General features: G+C 43.7%; 1 protein-coding gene across 2 annotated transcripts in view; it reads left to right on the top strand.

Annotated features, from left to right (window-relative positions):
• The first annotated feature begins 1,754 nt into the window (after positions 1-1,754).
• The window catches only part of GPBP1 (GC-rich promoter binding protein 1), a 58,530-nt gene continuing 41,880 nt past the window's right edge, over positions 1,755-18,404 (top strand). The window contains exons 1-3 of one of the 2 annotated variants that reach the window (XM_026649101.1): positions 1,755-1,877; positions 3,026-4,087; positions 4,923-4,991. The gene's annotated coding sequence lies outside the window, so the exon portion shown is untranslated. The remainder of the gene's footprint in view (positions 1,878-3,025; positions 4,088-4,922; positions 4,992-18,404) is intronic. The other variant, XM_026649102.1, reaches the window with a different exon arrangement.

Consider the following 18,404-nt stretch of genomic DNA (forward strand, 5'->3'; position numbering starts at 1 on the left):
ACCGGTAGCTGTCCGGCGTTGCAAGCTTCCAGAGGGCTATGGCCACTCGCTTCTGGACAGTCAGGGCTGCTCGCATGCGGGTGTCCTTGCGCTTCAGGGCAGGGGACAGCAAGTCACAAAGTTCCAGGAAAGTGCCCTTCCGCATGCGAAAGTTTCGCAGCCACTGGGATTCATCCCAGACCTGAAGCACTATGCGGTCCCACCAGTCCGTGCTTGTTTCCCGGGCCCAGAATCGCCGTTCAACAAAATCCACATGCCCCATTGCCACCGTGATGTCCTGGGCGCTGGGGCTCGTGGTTTCTGACAGCTCTGTGCTACTCTCCGACTTCAGGCCCTCACGGCGGTGCCGTAGCCTCCTCGCCTGATTACTCTGCATCTGCCTCAGGGTAAGGTGTATGATAAGGTGCGAGGCGTTGAGAACGGCCACAACTGCAGCGATGGTCGCAGCGGGATCCATGATCGCAGTGCTGTGGCGTCCGCGCTGTCACTGATCAAAAAGTGCGCGAACTGATTTCCCGCCGGCGCTTTCAGGGAGGGAGGCAGGGCGGTAGTGACTGACGGATGACGACAGTTACCCAAAAGCACCCTCGCCACATTTTTTTACCCAGAAGGCATTGGGGGCTCGACCCAGAATTCCAATGGGCAGCGGGGACTGCGGGAACTGTGGGATAGCTGCCCACAGTGCACTGCTTCCAATGTCGACGCTTTCCCTGGTACTGTGGACTGACAAAGTCGAATTACTGTCCTTAGTGTAGACACACACGTTCGACTTTCTAATATCGATTGCACATATTCGATTTAACTAAAATCGAACTACTCTCGTAGTGTAGACATACCCTTAGTCAACATATCTCATCCAGTCTGATTCTATACTCTCTCCAAGGCTGTCACTTTTGGTTGTCTTTGAGCCTGGTGGTTTCCAATAACTAGGCTCCGCTGGCTTGCGATGATGGCAGACCCAGATCACTACTGCCACCTCCAAATGTTCACAACTCAAGTCAAGCGCACTCCCCATCCCTCCCTCCCATGAGATTGGTTTAAAATAATCAGATTTTTAACAAAATAACACTTTGAGGTCTCTATGTTTGCCCACTGGTTATATATTATAAAAACAAAACCCTGTACTGCTAGCCGCAGTCTGTTTTCTCTTTAACTCACTCATCGCTAATAGGTCTATCACCGCAGAGGTGCATTGTAACTAAATTCCACTATCGAGGAGAACTAAAGATTGCTCTCAAATTTCACAGAGTGCCTCAATCACAGAGTAAAAACGATCTGTGTTCTCCACAGTCAGCGCAATACACAGCACAGCCTCGTACCCGGGCTGCTCCTGCTCGGGAGTCCCCAGGTGTTATAACACCAGAGACAGTGGGGTCACGAGGGATACTATTAATTAGGATTAATAAACTCTCCTTGTTGCGCCCCACTGGGGTGAGCCACGGTCGGGGACTCCGCATTCCCAGATCAGAGGCAAGCGGCGAGCGCTGGGGATTCCCCCTCAGCTGTTCTCAGAACGTTCGGGATTGTTCCGGGTGACGTCACAGCACGGGGGCTCCCCGCTGGCTCAGGTGGCGCGGTGGGGGAGGGGCGGAGCAGACGGCGGGGGTTCCTTGAAACTCCTCCACGGCGTGGGCTGGCGCCTCTTGAAACTCCTCCCCTTTTGCCTTGCGGGTGGCTGGCCTGCTGGGGCCCGTCCCGCGGCGTCGGCTAGGCGCGCTGACTCTCGCGAGGTTTGGGAGCAGAGCATTGCGGCTCGGAGCGGCGCCATTTTGGGAGCGAGGCGAGTTGTGTGACTGTGTGTGGAGAAGCGGCAAAAGAAGCTTTCAAATCTGGGACCCTCTGCTCTGTGCCTGCCGCCGACGGGACCAGCCAGCCGGGTACGGCCCGGGGCAGGCCCGAGGGGCTGCGGGAGGGGGACGGAGACGGGCTCTAGGCTCCGCTCGCGGCGGGGGCAGGGAGCTCCGTGGAGGGGAATCCCCGTTGTGGAGGGGGCTAGTGGCCTCCATGCGGTGGTGGGCAGGGGGTCCGGGCCCGGCGGCGCCCTGGGGGGAGGGGGAGCTGGGGGGCTGGTATGGGGGAGCGGGGCTGAGTTGGGGGGTAACAGGCGCAGGAATGATCCCCTTGCTGCCTGGTGGGGGGCTCGGGGTCCCGAGTGGGTCCCATGGGGGGGCGGGGGCTTCCTAGCACGGGAAGCCTCTCTCCTGTCCCTCCTCCCCTTCGGGCGCCTCATTGTTGGTGGTCCCTCTCCCCACGCCTGGGCAGCCGCGGCGCATGTGGCCTCTGGGTTTGAACACAGGGCTTTGGCGGGGGGGCTGGCTGAGCCGCAAGTGCTTGGCGGAGGGGCAGCAATAGACCCCGAGTGAGGATTTTAAACCTCTCCTAGACCAATCCAGCGTGCGAAGCCTCAAGGCGAACCCCTCCGGGAAATGTCTCCTTGCCTCTGTGCGCGTGTCTGGGGGGTGGTGGCGGCAGTAAATACGCTTCCACCGTTGCCTTAAAAACAAACGCATTCAATTCAAAGCTATCACGTTGGCGTGTGAGCTAATCCCGACTGCAGCCTGTGCGTTCATTACTCCTGTTTATTTCTCTTCCCTAGTGGGAGTGCTGGAGGGATTTCCCAGGTAGCTCTCTAATGTCTGGAGGGTTTTTTTTTTTTCGTTTGGTATTTTTAACCTAGGATCAGCAGCTTCCTCTTTTGGTGTAACACATTTTTTTATGAAAATGAGAAAACTGTATGCCTTCCTGGTTGGTTTCCCTTAGGAGGGGGAGCAAACGTCTGTTTGTATTAGGGCAAGAAGAAAGTTCAGCGTGCACAGCATATTTATTGATATTGTGCTCTGTTCACTAGGAAATGTCTGCTTCTTCCTTGTTCCTCTTCTCTCTCAGTCATGTGAATGAGGGTTGAATTGCCACTTATGAACACTGCATTTTTTTAAAAGATGTGAGATTAGTTTTATAGGCAAATACAGTATGTAATTGAACTTTCAGAAAGGAAAACTGATTGTTTTTTTCCCCCCTCCTGTAGGCAGTTTGGATTATAAAGGCTATCCTGGATATTTAGAGCCTTTCCCTTCAGTTTGTTGTGGAGGGGGAGGAAGGTGGACATTGACCTGCAGCCTTTGCTTCAGTTGAAGAGGGGGAAAAATAACTGGACGTCGACCTGGAATTATGATTTATTCAGTCAAGTCCTACTCAAAAGGCTTCTGAAACCGTCAGAAGACGCCTAAGAAGTAAATTGAAAGCTTGTGAAGTCTTGAATTTCTCTACTCAAAAGTACGAGACACCTCATCCGTGGACACTTGTCCATATGGAATGGATAATTGGTTAAATTTCTCAGCATACTTCTGCTGTCAAAATTAAAGCTTTTTTTCTTCAAATTAAAAATTTTCAGGCACTGGCTAAGATATGTTTGAGTCATATGCATAACTAATTTTGTCAACTGGTTTTAGATTGCATTAAATGTAATCCTTGGTTCTGTTTAAACACGGCTGAAGAGTTTCATGGCAGATATTTTTACCTTTATTTTATTTTTTAAATATTCTGACACAGCCTTTTTTATTTTGCAATGAAACCTATTTTCTAAATGAAGAGACTAATAGAACTTTGTTTTTCCTTTTCCTTTTTTCTTTTATATTTTGTCTGAGTTTTTTGGTATAATGTTGCCAACAATCAATATGGCGGTATCCAGATAGCCATTGTTTGCAGATGCCTCTATGAGCTGAAGCTTAGAAATGTTCTTCAGTTCAGATGTGAAATTTGGCTTTTCAGTTTTACTCTTGGTGTCATAAAAGGTATATTTATTTCATCAGGAGCTGATGCTCGTTATAGTGGGATGTACATGGAATAGTAAAGAGAAGAGGCTGCAAAAAGATAGAACAAGCTTCTTAAATCAGACTTGGGAAATTTTGGAAATAGATTTGTGAAGGCTGTAAACGAGAAGGATGGGTAGCTGATTTCTAAGAGGTGATCTCTGTCAAATAGCTACTGATGTAGTATCTTCAAGGACTCGGGCTATTATTTCAAGGAAAACAAACTGGAAAATACAAATTACACTGAACTAACACCTTGTACAGTCGTCTTGGATTTTGTAAGTATTGTACTGTGCATGAATCAATATACATTTGAATAAACTATCCCCTCAGTAGAGGCATAAATAATGTCCCGCACGCAGTAAATGTTAAGCTGTTTTTGAAAGCCTTCAACTGAGCTCACAGTCCAATTTTCACTTGTAGTGTTTAGTAACTAGCGAGGTCTCTGTAAATATTGGAAGCTGTTGCAAGAAGAAATAGCATTAACTGGAGAAAATCTTATGTGATTTTGAGGATTTGCTTTAAACTGTATGCTGTTGCATGAATTTTTAGGTATTCTGGGTCTTTTTGTTTACATTGTATCCTGAACATCAAGAAGTTAATACCTTTGACTAAGTTGATTCAGCAGCATACAGATGGAAAAAATGAAATTCTCAATACACACACTACAGCATAGAAACTTTTCATACGGTTGCTTGAAGTGATAGAAGCTTAAGAACTTGCACAATTTTGCGCTATGTAGCTAAATTGATTTCCTGCAGTGTATGTTAAGAATTAAGAGTGGAGACAGTAGTTCCTGTCCATGCTCAGGTTTTGATAAAACATCTGTTTAAGCAGGCTGACTTTTTAAAGTTGTATTCAGAGAAATGTGATGGGTTTTAACCCTCTGTCTAGTTCCTGAAAGCTCCCTTGATTTTTCTGATTCATTAGATACCAACAGGCTGCTTAATTCACCCCTTCACATTTTTATTGTTCAATTTCACATCTTTACTGTTAAATTTATTGCTGTTCCTCTTTTTCACTGGAAACATGGGGTAGCTTTATTACAAGAAACAGTTTTCCTATTAATTGTAAATACATTTACTGCAATATTCTGAATTAATTTCTCTGCAGGTTTGCTTTCAACAGATCCACTACTGCCTCAAGAAAAAATTAAGATGGACAAAACAACCTAGTTGAAAAGTCAGTGGTAACTTTATTCAGCTTTAATCTTGTATTTCATACATAAAGATCATGTTGACCTAGGTTTAAATAATTAAAGCACTATTTGTAGTCTGTCACCTTTACTGAAGTGGACATATTTTCATAATTTTCTCTTTAAGCTCTTCAAAACTTGTGTTCGCTAATACCAATTTTGAGTCTCCTCGAGGGCTCTAAAATGGGATCTGGGGCAGTGTCTTGAAGGGAAGCCTTGTGTACAAGCAATTTTAAATGAATGTGAAGCTGTGCCTAGATGACTGTATTGGAATTGCTTTTCTATATGCTGATATTTTGACCAGGAATGAAAGATGTTGTTTTAAATAGGCCTATTTCATAGGGCCTGTGTTCAGGTGCCTGTGTGATCAGAATTACCCTTTTCCACCTGCCTCCTAAGTGCTGGAGGAGCTTTATACTGAATAGAATGAGGAGTTTTATTCTGAAGTGCTGTTTTATTTGGCTTCTGCTGAATCAAAATCTATTGTGTTCACCATCATTAAAGGGTTACCACGATCTAGTCATGGTTCTGGGATAGTTTCAGGTGTTCTATGTACTCTCAAATCCCTTGGCCAAGTTACTTGTTTTTTAACACTAATTCTCCTATTTTTTTTTTTTCTTTTCCTCAAGTGTTTCTTTCCTCCTTTGCTTAACCCATGCAATCATGAGAAAATGATTAAAGGTCTGATCCTGTAATAAGCTCTGCATGGGCGGATCCCTGTGCCTGTGAGGAACCCCATTGAAGTTAGTTGGGCTCTACACTGACTCATGGCTCTTTTATAGTGGAGTTCATTGGATGACTGGGGGCTAATTGATTATACAGGATAATTTGTGAGATGGGCTATACACAAAGTACTGTAAATTTATAAAGTAAGCAAACTAAAAAATGGAGAAATTCCTTTCTTAAATCTTTCAGTTGTAATAATGCATTACTATATTGCTTCAAGTAGGTTAAAAAAATTCATCCATAAGTGATGTTGGTGTTTCCTTAAATTACGTATCTATAGGTTCCATACTACTGCCCATCAATGTAGTATCTAAGTGTCTTCCATTTAAAACTCATAGTAATAGGAAAGTCCCTAATGCTTTTCTAGCTACTGATTTCCAGTATTACTACAACTTGTTCTTGATCAGGTTTTCTCATTGAAATCAAGCCCTTTTCCACCCTGGGACACTCATTCTGTGAAGTGATTTCCCTTTCTCTGGATAGTTCTGTCTGGTATATAGATGGGTGCCCTTCAGTCTTGGTAAATTGACTCCATTCTTTACACTTTCCTAGTTGCTGGCAGCAGGAGAGCTTTTCTTTTCACTATTGTCCCCTAACTTAGGATCCCAGGATGACCTCAGTTGAGAGCTAAGTATCCTGCTTTGCTTGCATATGTATTGGGCATAGTATGAAGCTCTCCTGTACTTGTTACTGTATCTCTTGATGGGATATTGCACCTTGACCAAAATTCATACAGGTACGTAGGGCCTACTAAGGTTAAAAACTGCCACCATGCTGGTTGACTACAGTACCTCTTCTATATAGATATTTTAAAAATTTTGATAGCACTTACTAGGCTGCAGCACTTTGCAGATAGGTATGAAGATGAGGTCCCTGCCCTGAAGAATTTATACTATAACACTTGATTTAAACACATTCATTGTACTGGTATAACTGTCAGGGCTGTAGGATTTTTATCAATATAGCTATCCCGGTACAACCCCTAGGCAGTGGTTCTCATCCTTTTCCCCCCCCCCCCCCCCCCCCCACACAGACCACTTGAAAATTGCTGAGCGTCTCAGCAGACCACTTAATGATCTTTCCAAATGTTGTTTGTACGTTAGCTAACTATTGTAAAGCACTTTGGATAAAAGCGCTATATAAAAAACAAACAATAATAAACATTTTTCCCCCCCCCCCAACAAATAAAAGCACACAACTCATATTTTAGTATCACTAGTCTTCACCTTTATAATGAGATGGATGTGCCCTTTCTCCCCATCTTTCCCAGTCCCAGCTAGAGGGCTGCCGCAGGAGTGGTCTCTCCCTCTCTCCCCAACCGCAGCAGCCCCGGGGCTGGAGCTGGGAGGAGGGGGGGGGGGGTCTCTCCCTGCCACAGCAGCCACAGAGATGAGGCTGGGAAGGAGGCCTCTCTCTCCCTGGCAGCTACAGTCCTGGAGCTGGGGAAAGTCGCCTCCTTCTCTGGCTGCCGCAGCCCTGCACATCCCAAATTCCCCCACCCCTTCTTTTCACTCACTGCCCCCTCCCACCTACCCCCTATTCTCCCAAGGCCACCACCTCACCTTGCGTGTGCGTCTTCTCCAGGGTCCAGGCACCTAATCAGTGGAGCCACGCCTGTGTGGCTCCACTAATTAGGTAGGTGGCCCTTCATTCTCTTGTGTGCAGCCGCCCAGGCGCGCACCTTAGAGGGAACTATCCACAGACCACTTGAATGGAACTCGTGGACCACTGATGGTCCACGGACCACAGTTTTAGAACCTCTGCCCTAGGGAATGGAGTCATATTGCTATAAAGGAGTCTTATATTGGTACAGCTTATTTCCTTGCAGTACTCAAATAAGCTATACATATATAAGCTTTTATCGTTGGACATGGCCTAAAGAGGCAACATGCAAACGGATTAATGGGATGCAGTGAATGTGATGATATGGGGAGGTTGAGCAGATGTCCTGCTTTGCGATTTGTTTGGATTTTTATCTACTTTAAGATTTTGCACTACTATCTGTCACCATAATGAGTTTCTTCCATGTAAAATAAATATGAATATTGGCAATAGATAAATCCCTCATGGACTTCTGGAGTTTCTATTCTTGTTTTGTGTTTAATTTTTAGTAATCTGAGTTAATGTTCTGTGGGGAGGATTAGTTGTGATAGGCCTCTTTGTATTGAGCACTAGGGTTATAAAATGATGCAACAGTATTATACTGTAACAAAATACTGTAATTTATAGTAATGCTTTGCCGTTAGTCTGTCTTGACAGTGATTGTGACATCAGTCATTGACTATCCTACAGTGAGGTGCCTGAATTGGTATGGTGCTACAGGCCCTTCGTTTCTTTTTCATAATACACATGGACAGCTCCACAGTTGGCTGCCTTCCCATACTGAGGAGGTTATATGCAGGCTGACTGCTGCATTCGTGGCAGTTCTCTACTGCCTTCAGTATCCAATATATACTCAACTCCTTTTTCAATCACTTTATATTGTCTCTGTACATAAAAATATAATAGCTCCTATTTGTTTAACACAGCTTAGATGAACCTTGGACACTAGACAGTCAGCAGCTGAAGCATTTATTGCAATAAGTGCTTTGACCCTCCTGCATAGGGAAGTAGATCAGGATTTAATTAGCTTCTAACTGCAAGGTGCTGCAGGTACAAAACTGACTAGTTTCTCTCAATTTCTCTTTTTTGAGTCCTTTTGTATGTGTAAAATGCTGCAGCAAAATAAAAGGATTAAACAGCAAAAAGCAAGAAAACGGGGGAGAATACAAAAGGGGAGAAATGAGGAAAGATGTGTGGATGGATGGATGGAATTCCATAGGATACAGAAAAGGTTGTGAAATATGGTAGTAATAGTCTTAACACTAGTGCCCACAAACTTTGTAGCAGTGACAGATTCTTAAACCCTTGCATAGAGTTCAAAAAAGAATTAGATAAGTTCATGGAAGATAGGTCCATCAATGGCTATTAGCCAGGATGGGCAGGGATGATGTCCCCAGCCTCTGTTTGTCAGAAGCTGGGAATAAGTGACAGAAAGGATCACTTGATGATTACCTGTTCTGTTCATTCCCTCTAGAGCACGTGGCATTGGCCACTGTTGGAAGACAGGATACTGGACTACATGGACCTTTGGTCTGACTAGTATGGCCGTTCATATGTAGGGATTCAGGACTCTTCTGTTGAGTCATCCTGATGTCAGGTTCTTAAGGTCTGTGTAGAAATGCAGAAGTATTTTTGCTAAATGACCCTGAAGTTTGGTCAGGTATGTCCAGTTAGCTACAATGTAAGGCGTTGTCTGTACTAGAGAAATGCATTGGTTTAACTAAATAGATTTTAAAAACAGTTGGCTTAGTTCAGCTGGTGCACTTCTTTGGTATGTACATGGTTTGAATATGAGAGGGGGTGAAAGTGCTTCTCTCAGGTAAATGGTATAAGGGACAGGAATGGAGAGGTCCTTCCTCTCCCTCCCCCCCCCCCAAAACCCCCAACCTCCTAGGAGCAGCCAGTGTTGATAGAGCTTAGACTGATGTTATAGTTTTATGTATAAGCTTGCCAAATCCCAGGAAGTGAGTAAGTTTAGAATATGTACAGTGTCTGTGTGCACTCTCTACTTGGAGCAGAGGGGGAACTCCACCTGCATATACATTTCCATTGTTGGTTACAAGAGACACCAAAGTTTACATGTCTATTATCAAAGTGTACTTAAGGAGCCCAACCATATTACTATTTAAAAAACCCCCACGCACATCAGAAAGTGTCTGACAAATAACTTAAAAAAATGTGGAGGAAGAACTGTTAACTACTTGTTCTTTCCCAATAAACTCCTATATTTTTTCTCTTGCTTTTGGTCCTCAGGTGACATTTGTCCTCCTGGCTTTCTAAAGGTGACTTGAAAAGGGAGGGAGAGAAAATAAGTTTGTACCCTTTGTTGCTTGTTTGTTATTTATAGAGAAGAACTGAGAGGTTCTTCTCTTCTCTTCCTCCCCAAAAAAAACCCCCCACCAAAATTCTGTGGTTTTTTTTTTTTTTTTAAACACATTGGAAAATCAGGCCTTGTCAATCATGGAAGACTTCATGACAACTGGTGAGAATAGTGAAACTGACATCACAATTGGAGATGAACTAAATTCTGTGCAATTGAGAGGGGATGGGATGGGATTTCTTGTTCATGTTAAAAGCTTTAAAGTTTTTGACATCTGTTGAAGTCTGTAGCAGGGCGGACTCACCCCTGCGGCGCCTCCTGCTGGTTGTCCTCAGGAATTAGCTCTCCCAGCCTTGGAGCGCCCTCTGCAGGCTGGTGATCCGCCTTGCCACTGACCCCGTGTCCCTCCCAGGACCCCGGTGCCCCTTTCTCTGGGTGCTGCCCACTGGCAGTACCCCCACAGTTCTGGGTCTCCCCCTCCCAGGGAAACCCCCACCCACTATCCCCACTTCGCCTCAGTCTTGGCTACTGCCCAGTCTCCATCTAGCCCCTGTTCACTGGGGCAGACTGCAGTATAAGCCACTCATCATTGGCAAAGGGGTTTGGGCCTGCTGCCTCTGCCTACCCATGGGCTGCCCCTTTGCAACCCCAGTACCCAGTTGGCCTTACCCTAGGCCTGCAGCCTAGGGGGTTTCCAGGCCGGAGCTCCCCAGCTCCTCTTGCCTTCCCCAAGTCCTGCTCCCCAAAGGTCTCCAACCTTCCCTTCTCTCCCCTTTCCAAAGCTATTTCATCCCTGCACAACCGTGACAAGCATTCACAACCGATAGTGTGAGGTGATGGTAGATCGGTAAAGGGTTTTGTAGTGGAGGGTAGTCTGAGGGGCAGAATTAAGGTTTGGGTGCATGGCTGTGGTGTACTGTAGTTATGGTATACCTCTACCCTGATATAACACGAATTCGGATATAACGTGGTAAAGCAGTGCTTTGGGGGGGCGGGGCTGCGCACTCCGGCAGATCAAAGCAAGTTTGATATAACACGGTTTCACCTATAATGCGGTAAGATTTTTTGGCTCCCGAGGACAGCGTTATATAGGTGTAGTAAGATGTGAGTCTGTGGGTAAATGAGAAGAGGATATATACTGTTAAACTACCTAACTCTTAATTTCCTTGCTTTTGTTAGGTATTTTGTGTGTGGAACCCGAACTGCTTCACAATAAAGTTTTTTGTGTGTGTGCGCACATCCCCCTTTTTAGTTTCTGCTTCTTACTAGAGCCTTCATTCTGTACATCAGTACTTATATCTACTATTAACCATTCTGCAGTGAGCATCCAGAGATTTGAACTCCCTTCTCCTGCTTTAAAGTATAGCTTCAGAGGGGATTGTCAACTTTGAAATTTATTCAATTAAAACAAAAAAAGCTAAGTAGTCTTAAATATTACATCTGCCTATGGCCACCCCTATTGTTTTTTGTGGTATTACAATCATATTTCTCTATTCTATTTTTTTCTCTCTTCTGCTGTGAGTCCCCCCAAGACAGTGAAATGTAGGCCTGGTCTACACCTAAAGTTTAGGCTGACACAGCTATGTTGCTCAGGGGTGTGAAAAACCCTCACCCCTGAGTGAAATAGTTACGCCAACCTGACCCCCAGTGTAGACAGTGGTAGGTGGACAGAAGAATTCTCCCATTGACCTAGCTACTGCCTCTTGGGGAGGTGGATTACCTCTGCCAATGGGAAAGCGCCTCTCGTCGGCCTAGGTCCTGTCTACACTGAAGCGCTACAGCTGTAGCCGCTGCAGCATTTCAAGTGTAGCCAAGCCCTTAGTTTCACTTGTAAATTCAATTAATCAAGTTATATGTGAAGTACTGAACTATATTTCCAGCCTTTTGTTTATGGTGAGCTTGAGGTTTCACTTGTTATAATAGATTAAAAAAAAGACACAAGCAATTGTTTTAAAAAGCTTGTTTCCATTTAAAATTGAACTGCCCAAACTTATGAAGTATGTGTCCCCCAAATAGGAAGAGGCATAAAGTTAGTCACTAAGCTTTTAGAAACGATCTATTTGGTGGTCCTGTTGCTATCATTCTGGCTATCCACTCCCTTTCACTATGTACTATAACACATTTACAGTGTTTAAAAAATGCAAAGCTTTTAGGTTAAAAGTTGATCTTTGTGTAGTCTTTATACAACTACATGTTGCTATCTAGTGGCTTTTAAATAGCATTTGTCACTGATATTTGAGCACTTCATAATTAATGAATTTAGCCTCAATACCTTTTTGAGCTACGGAAGTATTTCTATTTTGTAGCTAAAGAAATGCAGAGGTTGACTTGCCTGAGGTCGCATACTGGAAATCTGTGCCAGAGCTGGCAAAATCTTCTGAATCCCCACCCAATGCTTTAACTAAAGGACCATCATTCCTGTCTTCAATTAGAAACTGGTTAAGCAAGTTAAACAAGGCACTGTTCTAAATTTTTGTGGGGATGGCCTCTATAATCAATCTAATGTCCTTCCTCTGATCTAAAGGCCTGACATGGTTTCCTTACCTCTTCTTTCCTTTTGGAGGAAGAGTTGAATTAACTGCTTGTAATACCATACTGGTATGACTTTGTGTTTTAAGATGATGTTTTTTGTGGCTAAGGAATGGAATGTGTACAGACCTTTAATTGGAGCACAGCTTTTGTGAGGCTCTTAGTGCAGTTCACACCTCACTTCCCCTCTGGCTTTTACTATAAAGTTTTAAGAAGGACATTGTATTAGTTTCAGAGTAGCAGCCATGTTAGTCTGTATCCGCAAAAAGAACAGGAGTACTTGTGGCACCTTAGAGACTAACAAATTTATTAGAGCATAAGCTTTCGTGGGCTACAACCCACTTCTTCGGATTGTATTAGTGGGTCAGGTAGAGAAATGCAACTGAACTTTAAATTGTATAACAAGAGTACTAGAAGTGTGTCTGCTCCTATTTGTGTTAACTTTTCCAGTGATCTCTACTTTAATTGCCTTATGTAAGCATGCTACTCAAAACTGAAATTATTCAGCCTTTAAAATTGAAACACCTGAATCCTCAGTTGCCAGAGATGAGGCCTCAAGTTAATGCAAAATAGTTGCAGGGTATATCTTGCTTTTGATATTTTGAAGGAAAGTGAGTTGGCCTTTGAAAAGAGACCCTGGCACTTGAGCTTCACAACTAGCAAGCCAACAATTTATAATATTTTAAGGGCAGAATTTTAGTCTTGAAACAGGATCAGGGAGGTGATGTTACTTCTGTATGTGCTATTGGTGAGACTGTTCCTAGAATATTGTGTCCATTTTCAGTGTTAGCACTTTTAAAAGGATGTTGAAATATTTGAGAGGGTTCAAGGAAATGCTACAATAACTCAAGTTTTGGAAAACAAACTTTATTCATTGAGAGACCTGAGGAGCTCAGTATGACGACTGAGACACCTTGATCACAGAAACTACAAAGGAATAAGAGATTTGATACTGGGGATGTCTGTAACCTAATAAGAAAATGCAAAACAAGATTGTGTCTGGAAGTTGAAACTAGGAAAAGTCAAATAAGGGGCACACTTGAACAGTGTGATGGTAATTAATGATGTTGGCTAAATAACAATTAGTTTGGGTGCAGTTTTCATCATCTCTTCATGTTGTCTTCAAATCCATGTAGGATGCCTTTCTAAAAGGTAATACTCTAGTTCAGCCACAAGTTACTGTACTTAATGCAGGAGTCACTGCATGAAGTTCTATGACCTGTGTGTTGTATAGGAGATCAGATTAGATGATGATCCTTTCTGGCATTAAAATTTGAGCCTTGCTTTTTGTTACTTTACCTCACTCTAAGGTTAAGAGGTGTTTGATTTAATTTTGAAATTAAGCATTTTTACGTAAATCAAACACTGTTGGAACCAGGCCTTGAGAAACCTTGGTCACCCAGAGCAAATAGCAGTCTTTATTATGAAGAGGGTGCTGAGTTGGGGTTTTCTGGCAGGGGAAGGGGCGGGGGGGGGAGAGAGTACAAAGTACCCAACTGCTGTTGCTCCTTTAATGGAGGCAGTGAGTGAGAAGATCAGTCTCTGGAGCCAGTTCTTTTTGAGGATGGGAAGACCCTAGAAGGAACAGAGCAGCGCTGACACTATATTTGTCACCGAATGGAAGGGGAAGGCAGGAAGAAGTGTGGCCCCAGGGTAACTTCTCTCTTCCCAGAATGGGACTGGTGGGTTGGGGACCGGCAAAGAGCAGGATTATCTCTGGCCTGCTGCATCTCTAAGAGGAAGGATGCAGGTGAGGAGGAGTGCAGGAGGCAGAGGGGCCTGTGGCATGCCCAGGAGAGCAATGAGAATAGAGGTTGCAAGGCTCTCCTGCTGCTAAGAGTTGGTGATGGACAGAACGGATTTTTAGCTATGGAATTGGTGAGTGAAGATGTGCTGATGGAAATGAAATATATATAGCTTTTGGAGAGTGGTGGCAGGGGTAGTGCTCACTCAGTTTGTTAGGGTTGGTCCTAGAGTAGATTGTTAGGTCAGTCTTTTTCAGGCTATTTAAACATGTATTGACATGCTTACAGAGCCATGCAGACTGCTTAAAAGTATTTCAACCAATTGTGCGATGAATGCACATTTAATCTTTTTTCCAAGAAGGTTGAATTTATTTACATTTGCTTTCTGTGTTGTATCTTGATCTTTTAACAGCCTGAGAATTGCTAAATGTCTAAAAATGAGGTGGCTTAAGTCTTAATATTCTGAATAATAAAGACACTTGCAGGTATTCATTATTGGTATAATCTTGACATTTTCATTAAGGCTCTGTCAAAGCATCTAATATTAGTATTCAACAATGAGTGTCCTCAAAATCAGCTTTGTTCAGCAAGAGGAAACAATCTTTTTCCTGGCAGATCAGAAGTACAAATCATGCTTAGCAAGAGGAAAGGTGTATTTCTAACCAACAAAGAGTGAATCATATTTCTGGGGGTGGGGGTGTTGGTTTTTGTTGTGACTACTTCAGAAACCAGGACTCAAAATTTTTCATTTTGTTAGCTTATTCCTTTCTTTTGGAATGTACTGAGTATCTCCAGGCCCATTTCCATTAGAGCAAGTTGCTTATGTTTTATTGTGCTGATGAGTTTTAACTGGCAGAAGATTGATTTACTCAGTCCCCAGTTGACGTTTAATGCCAATCTTCAGTTCTCAAGCTGCTATTCTTTCTGATGTTGGAAAGATGTCCAAAGTAATGTGGACTGTTCATATTTACTTACATACATAATAGTTGGTATGCTTATTCAGTGCTGGAACAGACTGTATCAGAGCTGGTAGTATAGCTGTGAGAGCAGGGTTAAATTCTGTCTAATATGGTTGGAACTGTATCACTGTGGATAAAGAATTTTTTCCACCACCATGCAGCCTGCTAACTAAACTGTACTTTAAATGCCTCCAATTCATATATGTAGTTCATAGCACAGATTTTTGCAGCTGGCTGACACCAGTTTGCAACTCCTGGGTGTGCCTCCTTCAATTAGCTAGATGGACATTAGCAGAGCGAATCTGACACTTTAATGCCCTATGTTTTGGCATTTGCTTCCTGTCTTCTGCAATTCCTGGTTCCTTTCTCCACCAGCAAAGAGACTCCAGGGCGTTTTTTCCCCCTCAGCAGTGGGGTTGGCAGGAGAGAAGCCAGGAGGGTTCCCCCTGTTTTCTGACACTTGCCATGAGCTAGGGAAACGTGGAGTGCCATCAGAATTTCCCAGGATTTGCTAACACCCTTTGTCAAAAATAAACCTACCTAAAGAGCCATATCCATATCAAAGCTGCCCCAGTCACACCAACCCCCTATGTGAAGGGAGATTCAGAGGTTTTCGTGGACCACCTCCTCTTTTAACACTCCTATTGTACAGTTTTTAATTTCTGTGAAACTGCAAGAGGAACTCCATAGTCCACAGCTTGAGACCATAATTCTACCCTATTGCTGTCACCTTTTAGTATAGTTGGATAGGGAGGGCATGTGAATCTAATGGATGACTTTACTGGAAACATTCAATTTGGCAGTGAAGAGGTACATTTTTCTTTAAAATAGGTGGTAGTAAAGTTTCAGACAGGAGTGGATAAACTTTATATAATGTGGTGGTAAAGTCTGAGGTGTTACTCCTCCATTAGCTTTCAGAATATATCCTTTTTGAGTTCAAGGCTTTTCTCATACCCCCCCTCTAGAGGTTTGTTTCGTAAGTTCCTCTTGAACTGAATAGCGCTTGAAATGGATCTTTTTGGAGCCTGCTAATGCTTCTTGCAATGTTGGCCAAAGTGACTATTTTTTACAAACCCAGGGGGGTTTCTCTTTCGGGTTATTCAGGGTCTGGTCGCCCAAGGTGGCCGTTCTTGCCAATCCTACATCCATATGAGCTGTCATGAATTGTTGTAATCATCACGAGATTCCTTAGGAAAAACTAGGGGTAGATTGGAAAAGAGACAGTAGGAAAAAAGGACATTGCAAGAGGAAAGTGACCTCTTGGAACAGCGATAAAAAGTCCTGTGGCACCTTATAGACTAACAGACGTGTTGGAGCATAAGCTTTTGTGGGTGAATACCCACTTGGTCAGACGCATGTAGTGGAAATTACCTCTTGGAACAGGTATCTTCAGAACCTTAAGACAGCAGTAAAAGGAATTTACTGATCTGTTTCAAGGGCTGGTGACTCGCAGTTGAGTCTTCTAATCAGAATTCTGCTAGTGCTTTTATGCACCGACCACGTGTTCTGGCATTGCTCTCAAGGATATCATGTCTGCAGACTCTTCCTTGGCAACAGTTTGAAACGAGCATTACTGGGTCAGCCCCATAGACTTGACTCTCACCATCAAGTCATCAGGTCTTCATAGTCCTGAGCATAGTCCTGCTCAGGCTCTTCACCATTGCCTGTGACCTCACTGTGAACAGTCTTGGGGACTGGCCAGAGAAGTGGGGTCTGCCATTCCAACAGCTTTAAGTGGCTAGTTCTTAGTGCCTGAGGCAATGAATCCCAAGACTTCAGACAATCCCAGAGTGGACAAAAGAGATTGTGTAGAACATCTATGCCAGAATCCTGGCATTCTCAACAGAGAGGTTGTAGGGTGGCTTTTTAAAGCCCTACCATATAGGATTGTGTGGTCTTGACTACAGGGTTTAATGCTTATTGCAATCCTGAAGGAGAGGGCAGCAGAGCCTCATTGGCCACCTCCAAAAAGGAAAGTGTTACTGGCAGGTGTCCCAGAAAGGCTGAGGTCTCTATAGTGCTGCGCTGGTAATTCGATCCAATTAAGAGAGTCAGTTGAGAACAGATTCTTCCACCTTAAAAATGATCAGGACTCAATTGAGGGAATTGACAGGCCTCAAAAAGGAAGGTGCAGTCTCCCTACCAGCTGGGTAACCATGCCTCAGTGACTCAGGAGGAGACAATCCCCCCCGGTGGTCCATGGACTTTGTTGCTTACAACCTCAAGAGTCTGACTCAGCTTAAGGAGAACTCGTAAGTGAGTCATAGTTACACTTGTTTTGTAAACAAAGCAAGCCATCCCAACTTTCTGTTCCTAAAGGCTGAATGAATGATCAAGAGCCTTCTCTAGGTTAGAGAAATCTGGCATGTTTCTTCCAAACACCAGACCTCTGAATGAGAGAACGGGATCATTCATTACCTGAGACACAAATGCTAATCCATGCTGCCTTCTCCTAAGTACAGTACACACCATGATGCTCAAGCACACACCTGCCTTCTTTCTCTCTTCACCCCCAAAATTGTACATTCTCCAGTGTCCCCATTAGAGTAGGTGAAGGGAGGAACTGGGTCGTGTGCATAGAGGAGCCTGGAGGGATGTTCTCTGTTAGGACCTGGGCCTGAATCACTCAGACCTCTGGATCCTGGAGTGGAACACAGGAAAGAGAAATTTTACCTAACCCCCCCCCCCCCAAGTCACTCCCTTTCCCAACAAAACAACGAAGGAACAAAAAATGAAAATTGAAGACATTGAAACAATAAGGAGATTGGTTGGCACTGTTTCAGAGCAAAATCAAAGGTGGCAGTGCTGGAAATAAAGTTGAATAAAAAAATTACGTTAAAAAACATTAAGGTTGCAAAGTACACTTAACTTAGGAACAGCCAAAATTAAGGTTGTCCACGCACTGTTCCCCTCTCCTCTCTTTTTTTGTGCATAGGCATTAGCAGAGGCTTGCCCAACTTCCTATAGGAAGTCTGTGGCAGAGTTAAGTATAGAACTCTGCTCTCATTGGCCCTATTCAAATACTTTAGACACAAGAGAACATGCTTTCTCTTAGTCATCTGCTTTATTCGTTGTTCATTCTGTGCACTGAATGAGGCAGGGATCCTGTTGAACAATTGGTATGTGATCATTTACTTAAGCACTGTGTCACATTGCCTGCATGCGAAATGGCTGAATTAAGGATGCGCTGGTAACCTTTATTCTGGCTTGAATGGTTGACTTGGCAAATTCTTTTAATGTCGTTTTTTATATTTGATTTCCTAGATGGATGGTGTATGTGTTTTTGTTCGTTTTAAGTATACTGGGAAAACAAACTCCATCATGTTGAATCATATTTGTGGCCCTGGATGGATAATCCATCAAGTTAAAAGATAGGACCTCCAGCTCCATGGCATACTTTCATCATTTGAGTAACTGGTGGTGATGGTGGTGGTAGTAGTAGTAGTATGCCCTGTTGTAGGTAGTTGCCCTATATGTGGATCAGCAACTTGAGTGGGATGCAAAACACACATGCATAAC

The sequence above is a fragment of the Terrapene carolina genome, unplaced genomic scaffold (assembly GCF_002925995.2).
Source record: "Terrapene carolina triunguis isolate 2854851 unplaced genomic scaffold, T_m_triunguis-2.0 Scaffold69, whole genome shotgun sequence".
In the NCBI taxonomy this organism is placed as follows: domain Eukaryota; kingdom Metazoa; phylum Chordata; order Testudines; family Emydidae; genus Terrapene; species Terrapene triunguis.